This window comes from Rattus rattus, chromosome 3 (genome assembly GCF_011064425.1).
Source record: "Rattus rattus isolate New Zealand chromosome 3, Rrattus_CSIRO_v1, whole genome shotgun sequence".
Lineage (NCBI taxonomy): Eukaryota > Metazoa > Chordata > Mammalia > Rodentia > Muridae > Rattus > Rattus rattus.
Genome location: NC_046156.1, coordinates 77,004,243 through 77,014,284, shown reverse-complemented (window position 1 = coordinate 77,014,284; position 10,042 = coordinate 77,004,243).

Sequence of the window (10,042 nt, the reverse complement as noted above, 5' to 3'; positions counted from 1 at the left end):
TATAACAAATGCATTTTATTTTTTTATTTTTTTTTTTTAGGTAACCTCAAGTTAATTGTGCATGTTTCTTTCAATGTTATATACATTAAACTCGCACTAAGTGATGAATATCACAGCACTTCAAATCCTTTTGACTTGCTTGAAAGGCTAGCAAAGGCTCTGGTGAAATTATGGTAGGAGGTACTCGAGGCTTCTCACCTGTGAAAGGCAAAGAGCACAGTATTTGAAGTTCCTTAGGGACCATGATAAAAGATTTATTTGCAAATAAACTGATAAGTAAGCCGCAGGTTTTAAAGTACAGAAAATGTTCAATCTTGGCTTTATTTTTCCCTATTCCTGTAACAATTGTGAACTTTAATAGATGTGTGTCAGAGAAGCCACGGTTCTGTGAGGACAATGAACATGTACTGAATCTTTTATCTCAGTAAATGCTTTATAGTAGTTAAAAGTGAACATTCCAAAAGAAATTTGCAATAGTTTTGCTAGTAAAAGGTTTATTGCCTGTTACCTGAAGTCATTATTTTGAAGTCTCAATAGAGTTGTGGGCATCTTAGAAACTTAAACTTCACTTCTGTCAATGCTGCACACTGTATTTGATTGCAAACTCTTTATCCTTACTTACCCCCATCTATACATAGTTGTTCTCTATTCCTCCCTAAAGATCTTTCTTAGACTAATTTGAGTAGATGACCACTGTCCTCTAATTTTTATTATATGGTTTTTAGCATTTCATGCTTGTGTGCAAGGATATATTAACTTTAAAAATTAAAGTCAAAATTATCTACACAAAATCTTTACTTTCTATAGAATAGAAGTTCTAGGAGATAGGGACATTTATTTTCGCAGTGCCCTTTGAAGTGCTAATCACATTCTTTTTTAAGAGAGAGAATTTGTGTTACATTAAATTTCAAATTGATGGAGGTGCTCTTAGGTCAAGGCTAAATCAACGTGTCAATCTTCATCAACTCTGCTTTCTTGATATTTAAAGAAAGAATAACAACCATGGATCTGGGCATGACTGATCTTTGTTTTGCTCTATACTGACCTTTCAAATTTGTAATGGTCAATGAATGATTACCACAAATTCAAATGTATGATAAAAACTGAACTCTGTTCAGTTCATATATATATATATATATATATATATATATACATTAAATTTAAAATAATAGAGCTGACTCACTTGCACAAATCATATCTACTGATAAACAGATTGTAATCTTTAATAAAAAATTAAGAATTATCATAATTCAAAACATGCTGTTTAAGAGAGATTAAGTTCAGAAGATTAAAGTTTAATGGTACCAAGAAAATTTAATGTTTTGGAATTTTCCATTTGGTGGTGGTGTTGTTGTTGCTGTTGTTTTGTTTGTTTTTTTGATACTGGCATAGCTTGAATTAGTTTGAAGGTGTGATGACTAACCTTTCAAGGTTAAAAACTCCTTTTGTCTAGTGGAAGTAGCAATAAGCCATTCTAGGCAACTTGACAAACAATACAAAGAAGGCTCATTCAGCATGGGGAGACTGAGCTGGTACCTACACAGAATCTTCCTCCTTGTGTTATAATATCTTTGGTATGGAATGGTACTCGGGAGTTTACCAATAGAGAAATTTTATTTATCAACCCTTCAAGAAAACCTCTAATCTACAGTGATGCCCTTCATGAAGTATATACCAGTGCGGCAGTGTCACAAACCCTGACTGAGTAACCAACCAATGTCTGTTTAGACTTAAGGCACACTTGTTGACTTGAAAACTACACCCAACACTGCTTGAGTAACTAAAACCAGAGAACTAGGGTAAAACTAAATACAGCTGCCCTAAAAAATCAAAGAAAAATTTAGTGATAAAATATATCTCAACAGAGAAATGCAAACAACATCAATGGCAGAAAAACTTGTTCAAAAAGTTGATGAATCTGGAATATGGCAGTTTAACTGCTCCTTGAATGAGGTTTGGGATGATGAGGTAAAAATTATAGACTTTTCATTTAGACACATACAAAACATATGTTCTTCTGGCACTAGTATATTTTAGGGGACACAGAATCCTGTTCTTTTCTAATGAGAGAAAGAAGGAAATTTGATATGGATGGGAGGGGAGGTGGGATGAGCTGAAGGAGTAGAGGGAGAGGCCCAGTTGTAATCAGGACTTATTGTAGAATCTATTTTTGTAAAGGGGGAAATAAAATAAAAAGGGCTCACAAATCAAAAAAAAAAAATCTGACAATGTTACTGCCAGGCAAATTATCTTCTAGTTAGAAAACACTCACATCAAAATTAACAACTTCATGTGATGAACCTGATGAGAATTGACAAAAGCAAAATTTTAAGTGATATTCATTAGTGACAGCAATGGTTGGGGTGGCCTTGACTTACGAGGAACTCATAGTAAGTAACAGTTGCAGGAGGCATAAGAGAAGTTAAACCACTTGTGCAGAAGTTACCAGTAGCTTCACAAAATAGTTGCAACTGTTGTAATGTAGCTATCAGTAGTGACTCTCAGGAAGCTGGTAGGGAGCAAGCATAGAAATTCTTATTATTTCAATAAAATGCTAAAAACTGGGATTTATTTGATATGTTGCAAAGGCCAGGCCCTCCCTCAATAGACCAGAGAAGCAAAGAACAAGAGTTATGTCTATCATTTATTTGAACAAGTTTTACAACTGAAATGTCATGTAAAATATCTCATACTGGACACTCCTGTGAAAACCAGACTATTCAAACTTTATTTTAGTTACTTTTTTCAGAGACTTGAAGTTGTTGCCATACAGATCTCTCACTTGCACGACTAGAGTCACACTAAGGTATTTTATATTATTTGTGACTATTATGAAGAATGTCATTTTCCACATTTCTTTTCTCAGCCTGTTTATCCTTTGAGTAGAGGAAGGTTACTGATTTATTTAAGTTAATTTATTTAGAATAACAAAAAACCCAGCATAGCAAAAAAATATTCTCAACCATAAAAAACTTCTGGGAGAATCACCATCTCCGACCTCAAGCTGTATTACAGAACAATGGTGATAAAAACTGTATAGTATTGATACAGAGACAGAGAGGTAGATCATTGGAATAGAATTGAAGACTCAGAAATGAATCCACACACTTAATCTTTGACAAAGAAGTTATAACCACTCACTGGAAAAAAGAGCATTTTCAATAAATGGTGCTGGTTCAACTGGAAGTCAGCAGGTAGAAGAATGCAAATTGATTCATTCTTATTGCCCTGTACAAAGCTCAAGTTCAAGTGTATCAAGAACCTACATATAAAACCAGATACACTCAAATTAAAAGAAGAAAAATTGGGGAAGAGCCTTGAACACATAGGCACTGGTAAAAAATTCCTGAACAGAAAACATGAATGGCGTATGCTTTAAGATCAAGAATTGACAAACATAACCTCATAAGATTCCAAAGCTTTTGTAAGTCAAAGGAAACTGTCTTTAGGACAAAATAGCAACCAACAATTTGGGAAAAGATCTTTACCAATTCCTGCAGGGCTGATATATATATGATATATATTTATATATATATATATATATATAAATAATAGAGGGCTAATATCATATATATATATATATATATATATATATATATATATATATATATATATATATATATATCAAGATGTCAGACTCCAGAAAATCAAATAACCCTTTTAAAAATGGGGTAGGGAGCTAAACAAAGAATTCTCAATTGAGGAATTGTTGTTGTAAAAATATAAAAATAAAAAGTAGAGTTGTCTTTTACCCCGCTAGCTCTGGCATCATAGCATCCCAAGATATCTGCTAGATATCTTGGCAGAAACACATCCCCACTCCTCAGTGGCCCAGCGTCTCTTGCCACCACACACTTTCCTATAATCAAACCATCACATAAAAGAACACACAACACAATAATCTTTGACCCAATTCGTAAGATATAATTGCCCACTTAAACATACAAAGCCCAGTACCATCCATCCCTAAGGAACATTGATAACAACCTGTAAATACACAGAGCAGAATCTTCTCTTTTATTTTATTTTTTTCTGAAGCTGGGGACCGAACCCAGGGCCTTGTGCTAGCTAGGCAAGCGCTCTACCACTGAGCTAAATCCCCAACCCCATCACAGAGCAGAATCTTAACATCACCTGACATGGCTTCTCCCCTCTCTCTCTCTCTCTTTCCCTGTCTCCTGTCTCTTCCTTTCTCTCCTAGTCTCCTCCTCTTCCTTCAAATTTCTCTCCCACCCCTTATTCCTTCTCCTCCAATGATAGGCCTCCTTCTATCCTGTACCTGCCCCTCACCTGTACTTTACAAATTCAGTGGCGAGGTGGTTCTGGTGAAGTCACCTGAGTTCTGAGTCCTTGACTAGGCAGCTGTCCTTGGGGCAGTGGAATTAGCATCAAAATACAGATAACTTCAGGGCAAACCACAACAAGGAATTTCGAATGACTGAAAAGCACCTAAAGAAATGTTCAACATCCTTAGTCATCAGGTAAGTGCGAATCAAAACAGCCCTGAGATTCCACCTCATACCTGTCAGAATAACTAAGATCAAAAACTTAGGTGACAAAAGATGGCAAGGATGTGGAGAAAGGAACTTTCCTCTTTTGCCGGTGGGATTGCCAGCTGGTACATCTACTCTGGAAATCAATCTAAAAGTTTCACAGAAAATTCAACATAGTACTACCTGAGGACCCAGCTACACCATTCCTGCACATATACCCAAATGATGGTCTAACATACAAGGACACATGCTCCAGTATGTTCATAGCAGCCTTATTTATAATAGCCAGAAGATGGAAAGTAGTCAGATGTCCCTCAATAGAGGAATGGATTCAGAAATTGTGATACATTTATATAGTGGAGTACCTCAGCAATTAAAAACAATGACTTCATGAAATTCATAGGCAAGTGGATAGAACTAGAAAATATCCTGAGTGAGGCAACCCAATCACAAAATAACACACATGATATGCACTCACTGATAACTGGATATTAGCCCAAAACCTCAGATTACCCAAGATATAATCCACAGACCACATGAAGCTCAAGAAGAAGGACAACCAAAGTGCAGATGCTTCATTCCTTCTTAGAAGGGAGAACACAAATATTCATAGGAGGAAATATGGAGACAATGTTTGAATCAGATACAGAGGAAAAGGCCACGCACAGACTGCCCCACCAGGGGTTTTAGCCCATATTGTCTGTTTTCAAGCCCAGACAACATTGCTGATGGCAAGAAGTACATGCTGATAGGAGCTTGATATAACTGTCTCCTGAGAGGCTCTGCCAGAGCTTGACAAATACAGAGGCAGATGTTCGTGGCCAACCATTGTACTGAGAACAGGGTCCTCAATGAAGGAGTTAAAGAAAGGATTGAAGGAATCGAAGGGTTTCTCAACCCCATAAGAACAACAATACCAACCAACCAGAGCTCCCAGGGACTAAACCACCATCCAAAGAGTACACATGGACAGCCCCTTGGCTCCAGCTGCATATGTAGCAGAGGATGGCTTTTTGGGAGGATAAGGCCTTGGTCCAGCCAAGGCTTGATGATCCAGTATAAGGGAATGTCAGGGCAGGGAGGTGGGAAGAGGTGGGTGTGTGGAGGAACACTTTCATAGAAGCAGTGGGAGGGGATAGGTGGTTTATGGGCCTGAAACTGGGAAAGGAGTTAACATTTGAAATGTAAATAAAAAATATGCAATACAAAAAGAAGAGAACATGAAAAAAATCCATTTTAGGTAGAAATTCCATCTTACCAATTTAAGTAGCTCGCATTGCTCACTTTTTTGATCGGTTTGTTCGCATAGTATTATTAAATGGCAGTTTTATCCCAATTTAAAGGTGCCCACATGTCCTTTCATTTTCTCACTAAATTCCCAAGAGCTCCAGAATTTGAAAGCATGAAAACATGTACAGAGGTCAACAAATAGAAACAGAGATGTCTGCAAACAGAGTACACAAAGCTGGAGTCAACAATGTGGAGTCCGCAAATAATCCTAGTGTTTGCAGTGGATAAATGTTTTCTCACTGTGATTAGGTTTCTTTTAGATTTTTTTTTCAAGGACCTGTAGATTCGAACTTTCAGTCATCCAGCACCAACCTATTGATAGAGGTTATCATTTCAGTGACTGCATTTTTAATATTTCAAAACTGGTGGAGTTTTGCCTTTTTAAAAATATAACAAGCATGGAAGCTGGGCCTAGGAAGCAGAAACTGAAGTTCATATATACTCCTTTCCCTTTACAAAGAATGCTTCACAGGCAAAGATAGTTAAAGGAATAGAGGTATTTCGTTCTTAGGGACAAAAGATGGATCCTGTAGTTGTGCCAGAGTTTAACTTTGGCCAGCCTCCAAAAAAGAAAAGAGGGGAAAAGTTCTGTACTTAGGTTTTAGTGACTTTTTATTTTATCACCATAGTTTCTCAATTTCTCATAATGCATATCATTGTATTTCAAAGCATAAAACAGTGAATAAATGAAATCCATTAAATTAAGGACTGTCAGTCTTTCCACGATTGCAACCTTACAAATGTTAATATTCTGTATATCCTACAACACTGCTCTCTATTTCCTGTCTAAATGAACGTTTTCCAAATGACTTTTTCAACTGATCCCATGATTGGATTACTTCTCAAGAAAAAAAAAAAAAACATTACTATAAAAGGACCATTAATGCTTTCACTTCAACTCCTTTATATAGCTATCATCATTTTCCCCCCTAAGTACATATTTAAGCTAGTGTAAAAAAAATGTGTTTATCATCTTATGTGTGTGTGTGTGTGCGTGTGTCACACGCACGCGCACACACACACACACACACACACATACACAAAAACACACACACAAACCCATATATATATACCAGTCCTCTTTATAAGGTTCTCCTTGGATGCTCAAACACACACTGTTTGTGGCTATAAATTTTTTATTTCATTAACCTCCCTTTCATTCTTTTCTTTAAAGATTTCTTTTTCTCTTATGGTCTCTTTTGTAGGTTTACACACACATTCTCACATACACAATCACACACTCTCAAGCAGATACTCACACACACAAGTAGGAACATTTAATCTACAGGTAACATGAGAGATAGTCCTCACAAAAAACACAACTTTCACCTCAAAGGGGTTAAAATTTTATTTGAATTACCAAGATCCACTCATGTGAAAATAACCCAGGAACACAGATTCAGTGCTCATGTTGCATCATATTTCATGCTAGTGAAATACTATGGTAGTTGTTTGGTGTTTTTTAGTAAATAAAAACCAGGCACTTTTTAAACTAAATGGTGGAATATGTATATTGAAGAAAGGTTAGGAAATCTCCACTAGAGCCCTCAGCTGCTACCTAGTACCATATTAGAGTCTAGGTTAGTAGAAACTGATCTTCCTAATACATTCTAGTAGATTTTTTTTATGCGTGAGCCAAAGAGTATTAGGTCCCACATAGAGGTAAGCAAGGAATAGCTGTTTAGGAGCCTAAAGATACCTTGAGATAAATTATAATTAGGATACCGATCTCCCACATTCAAATCAGAAGCCATTGAAGTTTCAATCAGTTATTCGCTTTGCAGATGGTCTAGCTGAAGCTGCTGTTTCTTTCTGGGAACTTTCATTCAAAGGAAAAGAATGAAGTGTTTTTCTCCTCAAATTTGGGTTATTGTATTGAGTACAATAATTTCTAGTTCCACCCATTTTTCTGAAATTTTCATGATTTAATTTTCTCTTACTGATGAATTAAATTCCATTATGTATTTGTATCACATTTCTCTACTCATTCATCTATTGATGGAAATCTATGTGCAGTTTCCTAGCTAATGTGAACAGTATCACAGTAATCGAGAAGGTTATAAAATCCACACGATAGCAATAGTTTTCCTATATATACATCAGTAAGCACCTGCTAACAAGTAAACCAGGAACCATTCATTATTATTAATTTTGAAACAAAAGCTTTTCATAAATATAGCTAGAAAATAGATGAAAGACCTCTTTCAGAAACACACAACAAGAAAAAAACTGAAGACAATCCTAGAAGTTGGAAAAGCCTTCTGTTAGTTGATGAAAATAGTTACTAAAAGTACAGAATATCCAAGATACAGTCCACAGAATTCAAAAAGGTCAAAGAGCTGAAGGGCCCAAGTGAGGAAACCTCAGTTCCACTTGGGAGGGAGAAGAAAGCAACCACAAGGGGAGGGGGAAGGTAGAGGAAGGGGGAGGGGATGGGGGAGAAGAGAACATAATCTGGTGTGTGTCTGGGGTGGGGGTGGGGGTGGGGGTGGAATAAAGCCCCGAGGGCCAGTAGAAAGAATGGAAACAAGGGACTTCGGGAGGAAGGAGGTTGGGAGGATGCTCTAGAATGTACCAAAGACCTGGGAAGTGAGAGACTCAGTACTCAAAGGGGGGGACCCAAGATGAAATGCCTTACAGTGGTGTGAAGGACAGCGGAGAGAGGCCCCAAGACCTGGCACCATTCCTGAGGCTATGGGACATTCATAAAAAAGAGACCTATCACAACTGCCCTCCAAAAGACCCAACAAGCAGCTGAAAGAATCAGATGCAGATATGTGCAACCAACCAATGAACAGAAGCTGCTGACCCCTCTAATTGAATTAGGGTAAAGCTGGAAGAAGCTGAGGAGGAGGGCAGCCCTGTAGGAGGAGCAGCAGTCTCGATTAATCTGGACCCCAGATATCTCTGACACTGGATCACCGAACCAGATTGCATATACCAGCTGAGATGCGGCCTCTAACACATACACAGCAAAGGACTCCTGGGTTTGGGTTCAGTCAGAGAATATGCACCTAACCCTCCAGAGACCGGAGGTCCCAGGAAGTTTAGAGGTCTGGTGGGGTGGGTGGTGTTGGGACATTCTTGTGTAATGGTGGTGGGTGTGGAATGTAGAATAGTCTGAGGGGAATAAAATCTGGAGTGTAAAAATAAATAAATAAATAAATAAATAAATAAATAAATAAATAAGGAAAAACTATAACAACAAAGAAATGGAAGACAATCCTAGAAGTTGGAAAAACTTGATCAGAATAGTTACTATTATTTAAGTTATTATATTATTGGAAATGATGTAAATTTAGATGCATCGAAATACTACCGTATTCTGATAACTACAAGAATTTTTTTCTAAAATTCATGACTGAAATCAAAAGGCATCAACCAGTCAAAGCAATTTTAGGTGAAAGAAAAACATTGTAAATAGCACAATGTCTAATCTCAAATTATGTTATAAAGCCATAGTAATTAATACATATTTCATAGGATTAATAGAGGGAATACAACCAAAATAGCAGTCATTTAGGCCGGTTGAATAAAGCAGAGACTTCCCTGCTGCTGATGTCTACATTGCCACAATCACTGCTTTGGACAAAGTATCAAAAGCAGTCATACATTGGATTAAAAATTTTCTTTAACAAATGATATCCAGGAAGCCCAGGCTACCTATAGATCAAAGAATGAATTCAATCCTTATGTGTGTACAAATGTCAACTCCAAACTGATCTGAAACCCTAATGTAGGGCCTGTAAGTTAGAAACTGCTGGGAAAAAGAAAAAACCACAAAGGCTGATCCAGAGAGACGCTGACACTGTTGACTCAGGTGTCAGCTCTTATCCACCGTTGTTAGATATCTGTACATACAGGGGTGCTCATAATCATCTCTGTAACTACGCTTTCCAACACACAGCTTGCTAGAAAAGAAGCACATTTAATGACTTTTCGGTCACTCCGGTTTTCTCAGTTACTTTTTCATGGTACATCTCTTCTAGAAAGCTCATGTCAAACTGGAGACTAAACTACCAGTTCGTTAAACCCAAGACAAATTTGTATTTTAACAAGGAGCGCTGTTATCTTTGTCTTCACATCCATTTTTCTGCCACCTGTCACTGATGTCTGAGGCTTGCAGGACGTCATTTAGCCTCCTTGCAGCCTCTGTCATATTGTTTCATTAAACACGCTATTGTGGATGGTTTTGACAGTTTCACAGGGAGACAGGCGTCCCTATCCATGCTCTATAATGTTCCTACTCAAATGAGGGC